This window comes from Triturus cristatus, chromosome 3_2, assembly GCF_964204655.1.
Source record: "Triturus cristatus chromosome 3_2, aTriCri1.1, whole genome shotgun sequence".
Lineage (NCBI taxonomy): Eukaryota > Metazoa > Chordata > Amphibia > Caudata > Salamandridae > Triturus > Triturus cristatus.
The window spans coordinates 239,965,280-239,987,457 of record NC_140584.1 but is presented as its reverse complement, the minus strand read 5'-3'; positions in this window follow the sequence as shown (position 1 = coordinate 239,987,457).

The window sequence follows — 22,178 nt, the reverse complement described above, 5'->3', positions numbered from 1 at the left end:
ATTGTGCAACATTCCAATGCATTTTGGGACTGTTTAAGTAGTTTGCTGATGATGTACACCTGTTTTTTGTTAAGTTAATTTTTTACCACCTGATTTGATTTCTTCTTATTTAAGAAATGCAAAGTGCGTTTCTTAACCTATTCTGTATTTGCGAATTTTTGTTGCATCCGATTTTGTGATTTCTTATTAGCGAATACCTAATACGGAATCACCATTACAGATTCGGTATTTTGGTAATCGCTAATATTGAGAAAACAAAGATTATCTGCGATTTTGCTTCATGCATTGAAACAAGCTATTTTGCGATCGCAAACAGCTTTTATTTGCGAATCGCAACATTTGCAATCGCAAATTAGCTTGATGCATGTGGGCCATAATGTAGTGACCTATTAAACTCAACAGAGGTTTCCAGTCTACATCTTTGCCTCTCTACTATTCACATCAAGTTACAACAGCAATCAAACTGCATGCCATGTTAATTACACCCTCCCCACCCCTACTCCAGTTTCTGGGTAAGTTCCCTTGAATCGTGGGGTGTGGGGTTAAATCACATAATGAACAATTCTATAAAAGAGAATTACATTCCTATAGATATATCTACAAGTACCATAGTGTTTTACCCAATACTATTGTATTATATAAACAACATACTACATGTATTCCTTAATGTAAAACAGCACATGCATTCCTTTTTATTGAACATTTTCGATCTGATAGAGTATTGGCAACTGGCCAGCATTGTGGGTGATGCAAAGCCTTATCAACACAGTGAAAAGCTCAGTGGTGGCTCCTCCGCTAAGGCGGAGGAGCGTCTCCCCACTACTCTCAGACAAGGAAAAATAAAATGATAATAACCACGTCATTATCATTTAGCTTTTTGATATGGGGCTGGGTTAGGGTGGGGCGGGACTGGGGTGTCAGGGGGAGGATTGGTGGCACACTTTAAGTGTGCATGATGGTTCAGCTGATGGTTTGGCCAGCTGTCTTCTGCCAGCCAAACAGTCATGTGCACTTTGCATGTTCCCCACCAGGCTGTACTACACAGCCTGGTGGAGAACATGCACAGGCTCCCAGTCCCCGTCTGAGCGCCGAACTTTGGCGCTCAGAGCCATCACAGGACTGCATTTCAGCGTTGTGATTGGCTTAGGGGAGCCTGTGTGCTTCTGGGACCAAAACGGAGGAGAAGGCGGCCGTGAGAAGGGACCGAAGCTGAGGAGAGATGGCGTGAAAAGGTAAGGGTTTTTTAAAATATTTTGTCCCTCCTGCCCTTGCCAGCGCCACTGGAAAGCTTCACTCCATGGGTACTTGCAGCATTTTCATCTTGAAATAATATGGCCCTGAACATCCACCCAATTAAGTTATGATAACATACAGGGCCCAAGCAAGAAGATAATATAACATTTATACATGAATTGCACTTGAAATCAATTCCACAGTTTGTCAGTAAGAAACTATGGCCAATTCAGTTAACATGATGCGCAATAAAAGCCTTTGCATTTGTTTATTCAAGTTATTGATTCGAGGATTTTGGATGAAGTAATTCAATTTATGTCTTTACAGTATTATATGAATCACAGCTACCTATTTAAATTGGATTGGAAGACAAAAAAGTAGTTTGATTCATATTACATTATGATGCGATATATGCTGATGTATGCTATGCCATGTTATGCTATTTCATTTTATGTTAGACTATGCTTTGTTATGTCATATCATTTTATGTCATACTGCGTATATGGTATAATTATATTTTGGTTTATAAGCCACTACTCGTCTTTCCTCAAAAGAAGCTCCTGAATCCAATTATATCTTTGACATGACAATGACTTAGGACCTGATATAAAAGTTGGCGGAGAGGGAACTCCATCACAACGGTGAAGGAGTTCCCTCCCCGCCAACACAGTGGTACGCCCACACAATTTTGATGCAGATGGACTTTACGTTTGGCCACGGGATTGATGACTCCATCTCCACCATGGCCAAACTTCTCAGATGGCCAGATGGAGCAAAGCTGTCGGAGAATTGCCTATATGTCCATCCGCCCAATTAGTATGGATGGATATATAGCCATGTTTTACTGTACGTCACTGCTAGGCGGACGCTAAAAGTGAGGGATAGTAAAAAGGAAACAATGCTCCCATGGCGAAAGGGGAATTATCATTTTTATTTCTTTAAAAAAATCCCAAAATGGGGTTGTCTTTTTGAAAATAAAAAAAGACAACTTTTGGAGAAATTATCTGTCTTGTTGACAAAGCCTTGCACCAAATAGTGAAATGCATTGGCAGGAACCTCCTTGAAGGTTGTTCCTTTCAATGCTTTATAAACGGTCGCCAGCTTGGAGGTCATTTAAAAATCTGGCGGGTGACAGTAATTTACTCCATCTCCCTGGCGGAGAAACAGACTGTCCACCAGGATCAAAACCAGGCCCTTAGTTTGGTGTAAATATGTAATTGAGAAAATGCTCTCAAGTAAAATGAAATATTTAGATAAAAAGAAGCCTTTAACAAAGAGATCTAGGTTAATGACATAAGACTACGCTCAGGAGTATGCAGATGAACAAAAATGCCAAAAAGTGAATCATGGTTGCATCTTTGCAGGACTCTCGCTACAGTGTCCAATCACAGCCCTGAATACAGGATTCAGTGAATAACGAAAACTGGAGAGGTCACTAGACTGCTATTCTGTCAGATGGTAATTGGCAAATATAGCAGCCACAACAACACCCCATGCTATCTATAATCAATTAGACCGGTATGACATTTTCATAATGTATTTCAAATTTGTGACCTTTGTATTCTACAAAATTCGCACAATGTGGCTGCAGAATTGTGCACACTTTTGCATCATTTGTTGACCAGGAGACTGATTTGAGCAGAATATCTCTCATGTGAGGCATTGTCTCCTCAAACTAGTCGTCTCTGCTTGCGTTTCTCAAGGCGCATGAACGAGAGGCATGCTGTCATGTTCAACTACTGTGATTTTTTGTTTGGTGTAATTTCACATAATTTTCAGAAAATCTCGTGGAAATTAAGGAAACAAAATGTTGTACATGGCTTCCCCTAACACCATACTCACTGCTTTGTCCCCTGATTCTGTTCACTTGAGTCTTATTAGGCGTCAGTACTATATCTAAGTGAGATATAATCTTTTTTAATTAATGATATAACCACAAAGTATAAACCTATAGATAGATTGATTTAAAGATAATTAAGTGATCTAATTATTAGTACAAGTAAATAGTAAAATAAATAAATATATTGCAAGATGCGATGTTTAGTGTAGGGACCTTCTCATTTAGACTAGCAAAAAACTATTGGTAATATAATGGTCTGTTGCATATGTCAAGGCCACGTCAGTGTAATTGAAGGCCTCTCAGAATGGGCTTTTTGGTGCATCTTCGTTGATATTTAATTCATATCCCAGAGTATTATATTAATTCGTATCAGGGAGATAACATGCCACACACTAAAATACTTCCTTTTTCAGAAATAATGCATGCAATATCTATTTTACTTTACCTGCAGCTCTATACAGAACTTTCAAATCATTTTTTATCTCTTCCATACTTGTATAAGTAAATCTAGGGTAGAGCTGTTCAATAATTTACAGCACCACATGAGCCTTGCGTGCTTATAGAAATGGAATATCTGCTCTCTAAATTGTGTTAAATTTGTTATGTCATTCTACGTCTTAAATTAAATTATTCAGCATTTCATTATATTAGATTCTTTACCTGGGCACACATACATCTCCGGTTAATTAAGTCATGATTTCAAAAATATTCTATGAAAAAAACATTTTTATAAAGAAAGGTTAATGGTAATTATTTAGAGTAATGGACATAAGAGAAAAAAGGTAAAGTGTACGAGTAGAGTAAAGGAGGAAATATGCGGTATCCATTTTATTGTTTGTTTTTGTTTAAAAAATTAAACTAGTTGAACATTGGTATTCTTGAATTAAAAGCATTCAATCTTGCCCGACTTTAATTAATCGTGATTCTGGCAATACACAGAGGCAGGGCCGGCTCTAGGGCGGTGCGATCGGTGCGCTGGGGGTACGCACCGTACATACACGGGTGGGGGTACGACTCGAACGTACACGGGTGTACATACATGGGGGGTTCGATACGTACACGGGTGTACCTACACGGGGGGTTCGACACGGGGGTTCGACACGTACACGGGTGTACATACACGGGGGGTTCGACACGTACATGGGTGTACATACACGGGTGGGGGTACGACTCGAACTCACGGGGGTTGGGGGGGTTTGGCGCGTATGTGGGCACATGTCTCCATGGTTGCAATGGGAGTTCGGTGCGGACGGTGTTTTTTCCATACGGTTGTGACATCGGACGCACGGGATGGATCGTAGTTGCGCGGTCGGACTTCAATGTTCACGTTTGTACGGTAAATCGTCCGAGGACGTGTCGGACACATTTTCCGACCTGAGGAAGTGTGGGGAATTATTCCCAATGCGATTCCTACGGACTTTTTCCCATGCGAATCGTACTTGGCAGTTTGGACGCCACTTGTACGATTCGTACGGTAAAAAGACCGGATACGAGTCGTACGGGAAAATTTTTTACAGGATCGTAATCGGCACCAAAATGCAGAAACTAATACAGAAACAAGAATTCATACATATTAAAAAAAAATAATTAAACCTGTCTTATATTTGGGAAACCTATATTTATTCTTTCTATGCAAGCAAAACTTAAAGTTTTGCCAAAAACATTAGAAATGCTAACGTTACAGTTATTCCTTAAATATATAATTCATGCACCACCTTTCAATTACAATACTTTTATTTACTCTTTCAATACAAACCAGACCAAAACTACACACACATTAAATAACATAAAGTTATAGTTATAACTTTCATTTATAATTTACGCACCACCTTCAATATATCTTAACCCACACACCTCCATATACAGTGTAGTGAACTTGGTAGCCACACTACATTAACTATAACTCACCACTCTACCTTGCACTTTGTTATAACAAATGATGTGATTTGCGATATATATCATAAGTGTTGTGATGAATGCTATAATTACAGATGGTGTCATGTGTTTCCTACATGGACATTGTCATTTGCTCTATGTTAGCCTATCTATGTACGTAGTAGGCCGCTTTTGCTTTGTACATTTTACCAAAGCGCACTTTACCAAAGCTTGTTTTTTGTGCCACTTTGTATTTCGCCATTTAGTCAGCACATATTTTTATATTTAGTTATTTTGCTGTGATTTAGTCTGCACAGCCTAGACAAGACCAAACAAAACTACTCCTTGTTATTCTTAGTGGTTGGACATAAGAGGGACACGTAGCTGTTGCTTTTGAAAATACATGTTTGTCAAATAACCCGGGAAGTGTCATTCTAAAGACACAGAGGGGAGACTTGCACATGGAGTAAAGGTCCTGAGACAAGAAAACTGTGTCAGCAGGATATGTAGAACAACTATCTTTGTATGCTAAGGTATGGGGTCTGCGGCAAAGCTCAGAGAACTCTAATCAGAGATCTATAATCTATGGTCTATAATCTATAATCATTTAGCTTTCGCAGTGAGGGCGTGTTTAGGCAAATCTGTCAGATAATATGACAGGGCTTTTTATTGTACATGGTCTCCTGACAATACTGATGACATTACTGACCTGTATTTGTTGCTAGTTGTACAGCAATTATGGCATATTAGAGCACATTAGTTTAAATAAAAATTATAAACTTTCCTTGTGTCTCTTTTCTGTTTATTGTGGACAAGTACAAGTGAGAGAACGAAAGGGGGTGACCTGTCACCACGATCCCTGAGAGGGTCATGAGTGTTGTATTCTGGGGTGCATAATCACTTGTCTCTCTGGAAAGGTTAGGAGGGCAAGTAAAGCACTATGAGCTAGTCAGATTCGGGCCCATAGATGCTAATGGGGTACGGTGACTCAGTCCCAGCATGCTGATGTTCTACGGTCCCCAACAAAGTTCTGTTCTAGAGCCAAATCCCTTCAACATGGCACTGCCAACGTTTGGTCTGGTACTTATTTGCTGGTGTCCTGAGTACTGCTTGTGCATGTCAACAATACCTTTGCACCTTTTGACGGAGATGTCTGTGGTGTTGGGGATTAATCCTCCACAGTGTTTAGGAAGCATCTGAATCTGTTTTTCAAGCTTGAATATTAAAAGGTTTCAACTGAGTTTGTGTACCACTTTGAATCCATTTTTTCTTATGGCAGAGCTTTTGGGCATTCCTGTCAACTTAAGACCTGCTGATAATGCACATTTAACAAGGGCTTCGTGATGCAGGTGGTCCTATGATTTATGTTGTTGAAGCAAATGCAGCATACCGCTTTGAAGTTTTTTATTTTGGATCACATTTTTTTCTATTTATGGTCAGTCTAATACATTCCATACATACACTACACCTCCAGCACCTAATGCATATAGACCATGTACGCTTCTTGAGATTCCTCTCGCCTACAGGGAACACCAAAATTGGTTCCTTGGTACCCTCCCCCACATAGCTACACCTGTCCATTTGGGCCCCCTTAGTAATAAAAGGGTAACCTGGCCAGCCCTATCTGGTTATACACCTTACCCTGATATGCCTAATCAAAACTTGCTTAGAACTGAGCATTATACCATGGTCTAGTGACCTTAAACAGACTCTTGAGTTTGTTTGTTTTGTGCACCCTGTTGACATGGTCAGCTCGTGTTGGCCTTCAAGAGCAAGCCCATTTTTCTGCATCACCTACCATAAGTCCTGTAATTGTAAAGTCAGCTATGGGCAAAAGACCCACTAATCATGAGGACAAATTCCATTTTGGCTCACCCAAAAAATCGATTAACTTGAAGCTGTGTTTCCCCTTACGGGTCCACAGGACAAGCATGTCATTTTTACTATGTGCTTACCTAGTGAGATGGTTCCCGGTATTGGAGATTGTAACACCTGGGGGATGATTTTTGACGCTGTCTACAATGTCTGCCATGGCCCTTCTTCGATGTCCATCTTATCAGATGTACTCAAACAGATACAGAATGAACACAGGGCAGGTGCTGCCTTGGATTTGGTGATGGAACTAATGGGGAATTTTCCCATAATGTCCGAAATGATTCTGTCTAATGTTAAAGGTGAGTCAGCCACTCTGGCCAGTGGCTCACTGCAGTTGCATCAGCTGACCGTGAACGTGAGTTGCCTATAATTATTGCTGGTGAGTACACATCCTTAGGACACAATCACTTGGGAACTAGACCTACTAAACCACCTCTTGGCAGGCCTGGTACAGACAAGGAAGCCAAGCAGGCCCATGAGTTTGTGAAAAAACCATGGGCCAAATCTAATCAACCCAAGAAAGGTAAATCTTGCTGAGGTTCTCAGCCCCCAGAGCCCTCTGAAAGGCAGTTGGATTTCCGAAATCGTACTAAAATCACGACCCTACACAAGTGTCAAGTTCCTGATACATGTTCTCCACGTTCCTTTCAGGAATCGTCTGACCAGCAGTATGACAGAGGTGGGCAAACTGAATGCAGACCAGAAGAGTACGTAAAAACAAAAAGGAAGACACCATGCTCGTCTGACGTGCAGATAAAGGAGGAGAGACCTCCTCAATATAAAGCCCATTTTCAGAAAAGAAATTTCCAGTTCTACTACTAAATTTGCCACAGATGCTGAGAAGCCTTCTTTGAACAGGAGTTGGGCGGTGACTCTCCTCAACAGTGCAGCAGGAATCACCATATAATACCGGAATCTCCAGGAGATTCTGGTAGCAAAGGCTATTGATATTCTTGTTACAGTTTACACAGTGGGTAGCCCCTCCAGATAGAATGTAGAATTTAGATATTTAAATAGAAGGTGACGTACAATGCACCACAATCTCATTTGTGAAAGTCGAGATTGGACTGCTTTTAATGACCTTGGTTTTCTAATGTTATAAGGATGCATCCCAATGGGCTAAAAGAATAGCTCAGGTATATTCACTAAAGCAAGTCTGCAGTCTTGGTTGGGAATCAAATGATCACCAACTCCTGGAATTGTTACAAAAGGGACGTTCTGTTCATTAAAGTGATATGAATATTTAGAAGGAAAGCCCTCAGGTAAAGGGGTGCTGCAAACAGCTAACCAAATTCCGGGGAGCTCAGTCATGACAACTGAAAGAGCAGAGTCTTCAGGTTCTTACGAAAAGTAAGTAGAGATTGACAATTCCTACAGGAAGAGAGTATATGCTGATATATTCTGTTATCACCATTACAGCCATCATTTCTTGCAATGGGCCAGTGTTCAAAGTACACTTTTTAATTATAAACAATGGGAATATTATCCAACTCCCCCACAAAGGAGTTCCAAAACATCTAAAGATAAATCTATGTATTTTTCAGGGTATGACCTTTCAGATCCTAAGCCATACTATTTGAAATTGGTCCCTCACCCACTGAAAAAATATATCCCTCCAAAGCCCCCAACCAAGGGCATTGGAACATCCACCTACATATACAGAAATGGCTGTCTCCTGCAAAGGGGGGGGGGCGGGCTGGGGCCATGGGGGTCCTTAGGCTCCCACCGCAGCCCCAAATACATTCAGAGCTGTGGGTGCCTGGGTGGTCTCTGGGACACCCTCTTAGTAAAACGTATGCCGTTCCCGCTGCCACTCAACATGTGTGCCAGTTGGGGAGTGGCCTGGGGTGATGGGGCCCTGGGGTTCCACCCACAGCCCCCATCTAAAAATAAACCATGTGTGTGTTCTGGATAGTCACCATTTATCATTCACCTCTCCATGAAGGAGCACCCCATAATGCCATGTGAGGATTATTTACATGTATTTTCACTCTGTTGTTTTCCTGCAAAGTGCATAAGCACTACCAATTATTTTTATAATGTTTTGGTGGGCTACACGAAGTGAGGCAGCCCACACCCAGCAACATTAAAAAAAGTACATCCCCTGGACCATTAATTCCATGACCTGAAGAGAATTTACCATATTTAAAGCACTTCTAGCTGGAGCTCTATGCTCTTTAGCTAGAAGTGCAGAGTTCCTTTGTAGTTGTTTTTATAATTGCATTTTGAGAGCTAAATGTCAAAAGAAAGACACTGAGACATTTTGATTTTAATTTAAAGAAATATACATGTCTCTAAGTCTTTCTTTTACAAATTTTCAGACTCAGAGGCATGTTTTTAAAATAAAACTTTAGTAACCATTTTTACAACCCCAAGCTGCACATGGCTGTGGGGTTAGCTGTCTATGGAGGCTTGGACACAGGGCATGATGATGGGGGGATGGCTTTATGTATAAAAATTAAATGTTACTTTATGTTAAATAAAAACCTTATAAAACCCTAGAAATACACTGAAAAAAACAAAGGTTAAAATAACATTATAGCTTGTTATATAAGTGAAAATTTCAGTGACAACGTAATATTTTGAACTCTAAAAAACACTTACACTCACCATTTATATTTATCTCAAGTAACTATAACTCATGCCCTAAAGTAACTATTACTAACACCATCACCATGCACTGTTAAACCCCTCACTATTATATCACTCAAGACATGTTCTATGACATCATTCATATTATCACTGCAACATGTCATGGTTGACATTTCATGATTGACATGTTGACAAGCAACATTGGCCACTTCTACAGTGAGGGTATTTCTCTACCAGCCCGTCTGTCCCTAAAATGGCCTCCATAAGTGTGCCCTTGTCCAAAGCACTCCTACTCCCCTTGTTGGGAATGGATCCAGCATTTATGCCCTGGAGTCTCAGGGATCCCTCTGCGAGAGTCCACAGCAACAAGGGAGTCACACTTAGCGGAGCACTGGGAAAGATCCCTTTACCCCTGGGAGCCGTGTCCTACCCAGCCGGACGTCGGACACTGTGTTTCTGCTGGGATTCCTACCCGCTCCCCCACCTCGTCCCTCCTTAACTCTTCAGAGTGTGCCTGTGGCCAAAGCACTCCTCTCCCCTTGTTGGGGAGGGATCCAGCATTTATGCCCTGGAGTCTCAGAGACCCCGCTGAGAGAGTCTACCGCGACTAGGCAATCACTCATAGCGGAGGACTGGAAATGATACCTTTACCGCTGGGAGCTGTCACCTACCCAGCCGGATATCAGACACTGTTACTTCCTCGTCTCCACGCTGTGTCTCCTACCCCTCCCCCACCTCTTCCCTCCTTCATTCTTTACCTACCTCCCCTATTCCTCTGCTATCTCCCCTGAATTTCTCTCCCCCTGCCTGCTTTGTTTATCCTAGGTTATTTCTCTACCAGCCTGTTTGTCCCTAAAATGGCCTCCATCAGTGTGCCCTTGTCCAAAGCACTCATACTCCCCTCGTTGGGGATGGATCCAGCATTTATGCCCTGGAGTCTCAGAGACCCCTCGGCGAGAGTCCACAGCGAGAATGGAGTCACACATAGCGGAGGACTGGGAAAGATCCCCTTATCGCTGGGAGCCGTCAGTTACCCAGCCGGACGTCGGACACTGTGTTTCCGCTAGGTTTCCTTCCCCCTCCCACACCTCTTCCCTCCTTCATTCTTCAGAGTGTGCCCGTGGCCAAAGCACTCCTCTCCCCTTGTAGGGGAGGTAAACAGCATTTATGCCCCGGAGTCTCAGAGACCCCGCTGAGAGGGTCCATCGCGACACATAGCGGAGGACTGGGAAAGATCCCCTTATCGCTGAGAGCCGTCACTTACCCAGCTGGACGCCAGACACTGTGTTTCCGCTGGGTTTCCTACCCCCTCCCACACCTCTTCCCTCCTTCATTCTTCAGAGTGTGCCCGTGGCCAAAGCACTCCTCTCCCCTTGTTGGGGAGGGAAACAGCATTTATGCCCCGGAGTCTCAGAGACCCCGCTGAGAGAGTCCACCGCGACAAGGAAATCACTCATAACGGATTATGTTCCCTTTACCGCTGGGAGCTGTCACCTACCCAGCCAGATGTCAGACACTGTTACTTCCCAGGCTTCACTCTGTGTCTACTACCCCTACCCCAACTCTATCCTCCTTCATTCTTTGCCTACCTCCCCTATTCCTCTCCTCTCTCCCCTGAATTTCTCTCCCCCTGCTTGCTTTGTTTATCCTTGTGCCTATGCTATGCTTTTGTAACTCATGTAACTACGCTCCAGCAACTAATGTAACTGTGTAACTATGTTCTGAAACAATTTTCTTCCTCATGTAAAGCGCTCTGATACCTCCGGGTCTAGCCAGTGCTATATAAAACTTTTCAAATAAATACAAATAAACATGTCCAATGAAATCAATGATGAAAAAGGTGTGCATGGAGGGGGTGCGAGTTACAATTACTTTATGGAACATGAGGTATGTTTTGGGGGTCCATAGAATACCTATGGAACCCCCGTGCCCACTGTGGGTGCATTGACTGTACATCACCTCTAAGTAATGCACAGATCGTGCACCTACTGACAGCTTATTTGGCTTGCACCCACATCTATAATACATAGCCTGTGCAAAGTCAAAATGTTCCCTCATTTACATGGGGCCATGCACCCATGTAAATGAAGGAATGCCTCTTTGTGGTCTCATAAATGCAAAATGATTGTCAGTGCAATCATATTATAGAATGTCTTGCACAACCAGATACAGTCCTTTCTACAATACCAAACTTCCCGGGGGAGGGGGATCGGAGGATTAAGGTGCTCCGACTAAGTTCAGTGAATGTCGACACCCGCCCTTTGAAGGGTTAATGGTTTTAGGACCATTTTGCCAATTGTAGATAGCATTCAGGTCATTAAACGTTTTTTTAATTTCAACATGATTATTTGCAATCCTACAATGTAATATTTCCTTTCTGAGACACATATGCCATTTTAGAAAGAATACTTTAAGGGGCCAGAGATTCTTCCAGATATAAGATGTTTTTTGATGATAGCTATCTATTTACTGGTTATCTCGAGTGAGATTTAAGATTGGAGCAAGGTTATAGAAAATGCAAAAAATGCACTGAAAGAGTAATATTTAAAAACGTTGGGGCATATTATCAAGCCAGGCGATAACATTTTTCGCCGCTTTTGCGGCAGAAACCTGCAGCTAAAACGGCGATAATGGGCTTGATAATCTGCTCTATGGAATTCCAATTGAAGCCCATGTTAGATGTGAAGGACATCTAACAATGGCTTCAATTGGAATTCCATAGAGCACATTATCAAGCCCATTATCGCCGTTTTAGCGGCAGTTTTCTGCCGTTAAAGCAGCGATAATTTTATCGCCTGGCTTGATAATATGACCCCTTAACCAGTAAATTATACGCAGTTAAAGGCAGATTATTCACTCGGACCTAAAATCCATACATCATAGCAGCACGGGAGTAGTCGCAGTCGTGGCTGAATTGACATTCGTTGGGTTTTCAGTAGGTTTATAACGTTTAGTATAAACACTCCTCCCAACAAAGGCATATTTAACACCGTGAAGTGCATTAAACAGAGAGCACAGCCATGCATCTCTGTGAAAGATTTGATGTATGCATTATTTTGTATTTCTTCAAATAGTGCCTTGAAAATGTTTAGGGTGCTTAATCAACCAAAATCTGTCCAGGGAACCATTCAGTAAAATAGCCTTATTTAAAAGACGACAAAGATAGCCTTTTACGGTCTAATGATGACAATCCTTCTCTGTTGTCATTAAAAAGGCAAAATTATATTTTAAATGAGGAATGATAGATTGAAAAAGACTAATATGTCAAAAAGCTTTATTGCTAATAATAGATTATAAAGTAGGTACTCTTTCAAGTGGCCACTCAAGTGAAAATGCTGAAACTATCTTAGAAGCACAAATCTTTTATAGAAATATGAATTTGATTAATTCTAAATTACTCTTTAATGATTAAATTCAACTGCTATACATAAACAGAGTAGAAAATACATACTTACGCATACCCTCACCAGGGCACACATGTACAAACGTGTATATGTATCTTTATTACACACATGTAGCAGTACTGTGAGAAAATGTATATCTGCGTACACCCAGCACAAGTGAGTAAATCAAATATTTAAGGTACAGACAGCTGAAATAAAAAAAAGCTGTTGTTGCCCAAAATACGAAAATGGCATGAGAACATTAAAAACAAACATTTTGAGTAGATTGCATCCAACAATTCTAGCCCAGAACAGCATATCTCAAAGACTACGAAAATAACATAGGGCCATTTTAATTAACCCAGTTGCATCCCGTTTGCGCCACACAGCATGGCAGAACACAAGTGAATAATTCAATTTCTGAAGCCATGCAAGGCCACTTTGAATGGACCTGAGTGGATTCATTAATCTCGACTAAAGCAGCGCAGCGCAAATCACTGCGTTGCCTTACTCTACGCTAGAGAGTCAGTCCATGGGTGCTGTGTGGGTGTGCCCATGCAGTTTAATTATTTTTTTTCACATTCCCAGATTTACCAGGACTGGTGAACCTGGGAATGTGCCAAAAAGATACCCCTTCCCAGTAGAAATATATTTATTTCTCCTCATTACTTCCTCTTTCTATGTGTTCTGCATCCTGCAGAACACATTGATAGAGGAATATGACTCTCAGGTGTGTTTTTGTGCAGGAAGGTGCCCCTTCATCATCATCTAGGGCAGAAATGGCATTGGATACAATTTAAAATACGTGGGGGGAGATTTCACATTTTGTTTCTGCAAAAAATGTATAGGTGGGGTATTATTTGACGCCCTGTGAGTATGTGTGTTGTAAAGATGTTAGCATTGCTTAATTAATGACAGTGTTTTCTTCAGTTTTATAATGCCTCCTTTGCCGAGACAGTGAGTGCGTTTGTCATAGGCCACCATTTGTCTTTGATCTCCATGCCACGTGGACAGGGGCCATTTTGTGTAGTCGGTGTCCATAGGCCTGCATGTGTTCTTTGTTTTCCAAGGCTTCTTTCTTGTTGTTTGACCATGTGTCCGGTAGCCATTTTATGTAGCCAGACAGTGCACTTTTGCCATAGACCTGCATGTGTTCTTTGTTGTGACCAGGCCTCCTTGCTGGTTGTTGATGTTTGACCATGTGGCCGGTGGACATTTTGTTTAGTCAGCCAGTTTGCTTATGCCATAGGCATGCATGTGTTCTTTGTTGTGGCCATACCTTCTTGCTGCTTGTTGTTGTTTGACCATGTGGCAGTGGCTATTTTGTGTAGTCCTAGCCAGCCAGTGTGCCTTACTGCTTGTGTCATAGGCCCACATTTGTTCTTTGTTTAAGTCATGCCTACTTGCTGGTTGTTGATGTTTGACCATGTGTCTGGTAGCCATTTTGAGTAGGCAGTCAGTGTGCTTTTGTCATAGTCCTACGTGCGTTCTTTGTTGTGGCCATGCCTCTTTGCTGGTTGTTGCTGTTTGACCATGTGGCCAGCGGTCATTTTATGTAGGCAGACAGTGTGCTTTTGCCATAGACCTACATCTATTCTTTGTTGTCGCCATGCTTCTCTGCTGGTTGTTGTTCATTGACCATGTGGCCATTGGCCATTTTGTGCAGACACCCTTAATTTACTTTTTTTTCCAGTTGTCATTTAAAACCATTTTCAAGGTGATAAGAGAAGGCTTTGCCTTTTTTTGCCCATTTATTTTACTTTTCTCTGATATTAGTTTTAAAAAATGTCTGGTGATTATTGTATCATATGTCTACTATGAATATTGTGACCAGTTTGCACCTTCTTGCCTCCCAATATGTTTCTCATAGTCCCCTAATACACCAGAAACAATTCTTTATAATTTATTTTTATATTATTTTTTAATTTTTTTTTAAAAATGTTTACTTTTTTAAAAACATTTGTTTCACATTTTCCCACCACCAATCTACCTACCCATCCACTGCCTGTCATAGGCGCACATCCAGACAACAGCATTCTGTTTAGGTCGAGCCTAGCTGTTTGAGACTGCTGTAGTAAAGTGTGGGAGAGAAGCCGCGACCACTCTCCTCCCATATTTTTCATTGGCTTGTGTCATTGTCTTTCGTAAATGCTGCCTTCGGATTAGTTAATAGGCTTGTTAGTCCCTCCTTAGTATGGCTTTGTCTTCATTTGTACCCTCACATAGCGACTGGCCCTTTTACTTCAGCTGTTACACGGGACCTGTTAGTTAGTCTGTAAGCACTATTTACTTTATTTAGTTTCTCTTACTGCAGGCCGGACATGCGCTGCTTCAGCTGAAACAGCTTGTGTTTTTTTAAGCATCACGGCCGTCCAATTTCAATCACTTTAACCAGCAACCCCCCAAGTAAAATGGATTTAGAAATAATTAGCGAATTAAGTCATGTGAATTCCTGGTACACATAATCGTGTGTGAATGGGCCAAAGCTGACAACAACACATCTGTGATGCATGTCATCTGCACTAAGCCCACCTGACGGGTTGTTTTCAATAGCCTGTATTATTAACAACACCACCACCACCAATACTAATACCACTACCACCACCAATACCACCACCATCAATACCACCACCTCCATCAATACCGCCACCACCAATACCACCACCAATTCCATTGCAAATACCACCACCATCATCAATACCACCAACACCACCACCAATACCACCGCCACCAATACCACCAACAACACCACCACCATCAACACCAACAATACCACCACCAATATGATTACCACCACCACCAATACCACCCTCACCACTACCACCAATACCACCACCAATACAACCACCACTAATACCAACCTCTATCAAAACCACCACAAATACCACCACCACCACTAACAATACCACCACCTCCAACAATACCACCACCACCACACCAACACCACCACCAATACTCCCACCACCAATACCACTACCACCTATACCACAACCACCACCAATACCACCACACCAATACCACCACAAATACCACTAATACCACCAGCACCCCTACCACCAATACCACCACCACCAATACAACCACCAATATCAACACCACCAATACCACCACCACCAATGCCACCACCACCAATACCACCACCACCAATATCAATACCACCACCCCAATACCACCAAAACCAATACCACCACCAATACCACCACCAATACCACCACCAATACCACCACTAATAACACCACCACCAATGCCACCACCGCCAATACCACCACCAATACCACCACCACCAATACCACCACCATTACCACTACCAATACCACCACCACCACCAGTACCACCAATACCACCACCACCAATATCACCATCAATACCACCACTAATACCACTACCACCAATACCACCACCAATAACACCAACAACAACATCACCACCACCAATACCACCACAACGACCAATACCACCACCACCAATACCACCAAGAGTACCACCACCACAAATACCACCACCAATACCACCATCACCACCAATATCACCACCAATACCACTATCACCACCACCAATACCACCACTAATACCATCACCACCAATGCCAACCACCACTACCAAGACCAATAGCACCATTAGTACAACCACCACCAAGAACACCAGCACCACCAATACCACCACCACCATCAATACCAGTACCAAAAAACACCAACAATACCATCACCAATACCACCACCACCACCACAAATACCACCTCCACCAATATTACCACCACCAATATCACCACCAATACCATTATCACCACCACCAGTGCCAATATCAATGCCACTACCAGTACCACCACCAATACCAGTACCATCACCAATACCACCACCACCACCACCAATGCCACCAAAACCACCACCACCACCACCAATAGAAAAACCAATACCACCACAATTACCAACAATACAACCACCACCACCATTACCACCACCACTGATACCACCGCGACCACCAATAGCCCACTTCCAATACCACCACCACCACCAATACCACCACCAATAGCACCAATAGCACCAACACCACCACCAATACCAACACCAATACCACGACCACCAATACCACCACCACCAATAACACCAACAATACCATCACCTATATGACTACCACCACCACCAATACCACCACCAATACAACCACTACTAATATCAACCTCCACCAGTACCACCACAAATACCACCACCACGACTAACAATACCACCACCACCAACAATACCACCACCCTCATACCAACAACACCACCAACAATACTCCCACCACCAATACCACCACCACCTATACCACCACCACCAATACCACCACCGCCAATACCACCACCAATATCACCACCACCAATACCACCACTACCAATACCACCACCACCAATATCAATATCACCACCAATACCACCAATACCACCAAAACCAATACCACCACCAATACCACCACCACCACCACCAATACCACCACCAATACCACCACCAATACCACCACCAATACCTACCACCACCACCAATACCACCATCAATACCGCCACTAATACCACTACCACCAACACCACCAAGAACACCAACAACAACATCACCACCACCAATACCACCACAACGACCAATACCACCACCACCAATACCACCAATAGTACCACCACCACAAATACCACCACCAATACTACCATCACCACATATACCACCACCAATACCACTATCACCACCACCAATACCACCACCAATACCACCACCACCAATACCAATATCACCACCACCAGTACCAATACCAATACCACTACCAGTACCACCACCAATACCACCACACCACCATTACCACCACCACTGATACCACCACCACCACCAATAGCCCACTTCCTATACCACCACCACCACCACCAATAGCACCAATACCACCACCAACACCAACAATATCACAACCAATACCTCCAAAACCAGTATTATCACCACCAATACCCATACCACTACCACCAATACCAATACCACTGCCACCAACAATACCAGTACAACCACCACCAATACCAGAACCATCCACCAATACCAACAATACCAATACCACTACCACCATCAATATCACCACTGCCACACCACCAATACCACCACCACCACCCCCACTACCACCAACAGCAATACCACCACCAGCAATACCACCTCCAGCAATACCACCACCACCACCACAACCAATACCACCACTGCCAATACCACCACCAACACCACTATTACCACCAATCCCACCTCCACCAATACCACCCCCAATCCCACCACCATCAATACCACCACTAATACCACCACCACCAATACCACCACCAATAACATCATCAATACCATCACCAATACCACCACCAATACCACCATCATCAGTACCACCACCACCACCAATACCACCACCACCAATACCCACCACCACCACCAATACCAGCATGACCAAAATCACCACCACCAATACACATACAACCACCACCAACACCACCCCCACCACCAATACCATCAATACCAAACTCACTACCAATACCACCACCAATACCACTAACACCACCAATACTACCATCACCACCAATACCACCAAAACCACCAATACCACCACTAATACCACCACCAATACCATCACCATCAATATCAGCACCACCAATATCATCACCACCAATACCACCACCACCAATACCACCACCACCATTAACACCACCACCAATACTACTGCCAATACCATCAATACCACCACCACCAATACCACCACCACCACCAATACCACAACCACCACCATCAATACCACCACCAATACCACCACCAATACCACCACCACCAATACCACCAGTACCACCACCACCAGTACCACCACCATTACCACCACTAATACTACCATCACCAATACCACCACCAACACCACTATTACCACCAATCCCACCTCCACCAATCCCACCACCAATTCCACCACCATCAATACCACCACTAATACCACCACCACCAATACCACCACCAATAACATCATCAATACCATCACCAATACCACCACCAATACCACCATCATCAGTACCACCACCACCAATACCACCACCACCACCAATACCCACCACCACCACCAATACCAGCATGACCAATATCACCACCACCAATACACATACAACCACTACCAATACCACCCCCACCACCAATACCATCAATACCAAAATCACTACCAATACCACCACCAATACCACTACGACCACCAATACTACCATCACCACCAATACCACCAAAACCACCAATACTACCACCAATACCACCACTAATACCTCCACCAATACCATCGCCACCAATATCAGCACCGCCAATATCACCACCAATACCACCACCACCAATACCACCACCACCATTAACACCACCACCAATACTACTGCCAATACCATCAATAACACCACCACCACCACCAATACCACCACCACCACCAATACCACCACCACCACCATCAATACCACCACCAATACCACCACCAATACCACCAGTGCCACCACCACCAGTACCACCACCACCATTACTACCACTAATACTACCACCACCAATACCACCACCACCACCACCAATACGCCACTGCCAATCCAATGCTACCACCACCAATACCAATACCACCATTCAACAACACCACTACCAATACCACCACTACCACCAAGACCACCACCAGTTCTACCACTTCCACCAATACCACTACCATCACCAATACCACCATCACCACCAATATCACCAAAACCACCAATACCACCACTAATACCTCCACCAATACCACCACCACCACCAATATCAGCACCACCAATACCCCCACCCCAATACCACCACCACCAATACCACCACCACCAATAACACCACCACCAATACTACTACCAATACCATCAATAACACCACCACCGATACCACTACCACCACCAACACCACCACTATCAATACCACCAACAATCCCACCACCACCAATACCACCACTACCACCAATACCACCACCAATATCACCACCACCAATGCCACCACTACCAATACCACCACCACTAATACCACCACCAATACCAATGCCACCATCGCCAATACCACCACCAACACATACCACCACCACCAATACCATCATCAATACCATGACTAATACCACTACCACAAATACCACCAACAACAACAAAATCACCACCACCAATACCACCACAACGACCAATACCACCACCACCAATACCACCAATAGTACAACCACCACAAATACCACCACCAATACTACCATCACCACCAATATCAAAATCACCACCACCAATACCACCACCAATACCACCACCACCACCAATACCACCACCAATACCAATATCGCCACCACCAGTACCAATACCAATACCACTACCAGTACCACCACCAATACCAGTACCACCACCAATACCACCACCAACAATAGAACCACCACCACCAACACCACCACAAATACCAACAATACCACCACTACCACCATTACCACCACCACTGATACCACCACCAATAGCCCACTTACTATACCACCACCAATAGCACCAATACCACCACCAACACCAACAATATCACAACCAATACCTCCAAAACCAGTATTATCACCACCAATACCCATACCACTACCACAAATACCAATACCACTGCCACCAACAATACTAGTACACCCACCACCAATACCAGAACCATCCACCAATACCAACAACACCAATACCACTACCACCATCAATATCACCACTGCCACACCACCAATACCACCACCACCACCCCCACTACCACCAACAGCAATACCACCACCAGCAATACCACCTCCAGCAATACCACCACCACAACCAATACCACCACCAACACCACTATTACCACCAATCCCACCTCCACCAATCCCACCACCAATCCCACCACCATCAATACCACCACTAATACCACCACCAATACCACCACCAATAACATCATCAATACCATCACCAATACCACCACCAATACCACCATCATCAGTACCCCCACCACCACCAATACCACCACCACCAATACCCACTACCACCACCAATACCAGCATGACCAAAATCACCACCACCAATACACATACAACCACCACCAATGCCACCCCCACCACCAATACCATCAATACCAAAATCACTACCAATACCACCACCAATACCACTACCACCACCAATACTACCATCACCACCAATACCATCAAAACCACCAATACCACCACTAATACCACCACCAATACCATCACGACCAATATCAGCACCACCAATATCATCACCACCAATACCACCACCACCAATACCACCACCACCATTAACACCACCACCAATACTACTGCCAATACCATCAATACCACCACCACCAATACCACCACCACCACCAATACTACCACCACCACCATCAATACCACCACCAATACCACCACCAATACCACCACCACCAATACCACCAGTACCACCACCACTAGTACCACCACCACTAATACTACCACCACCAATACCACCACCAACACCACTATTACCACCAATCCCACCTCCACCAATCCCACCACCAATCCCACCACCATCAATACCACCACTAATACCACCACCACCAATACCACCACCAATAACATCATCAATACCATCACCAATACCACCACCAATACCACCATCATCAGTACCACCACCACCACCAATACCACCACCACCACCAATACCCACCACCACCACCAATACCAGCATGACCAATATCACCACCACCAATACACATACAACCACTACCAATACCACCCCCACCACCAATACCATCAATACCAAAATCACTACCAATACCACCACCAATACCACTACCACCACCAATACTACCATCACTACCAATAGCACCAAAACCACCAATACTACCACCAATACCACCACTAATACCACCACCAATACCATCACCACCAATATCAGCACCGCCAATATCACCACCAATACCACCACCACCAATACCACCACCACCATTAACACCACCACCAATACTACTGCCAATACCATCAATAACACCACCACCACCACCAATACCACCACCACCAATACCACCACCACCACCATTAATACCACCACCAATACCACCACCAATACCACCACCACCAATACCACCAGTGCCACCACCACCAGTACCACCACCACCATTACTACCACTAATACTACCACCACCAATACCACTACCACCACCACCAATACGCCACTGCCAATCCAATGCTACCACCACCAATACCAATACCACCATTCAACAACACCACTACCAATACCACCACTACCACCAATACCACCACCAGTTCTACCACATCCACCAATACCACTACCACTACCATCACCAATACCACCATCACCACCAATACCACCAAAACCACCAATACCACCACTAATACCTCCACCAATACCACCACCA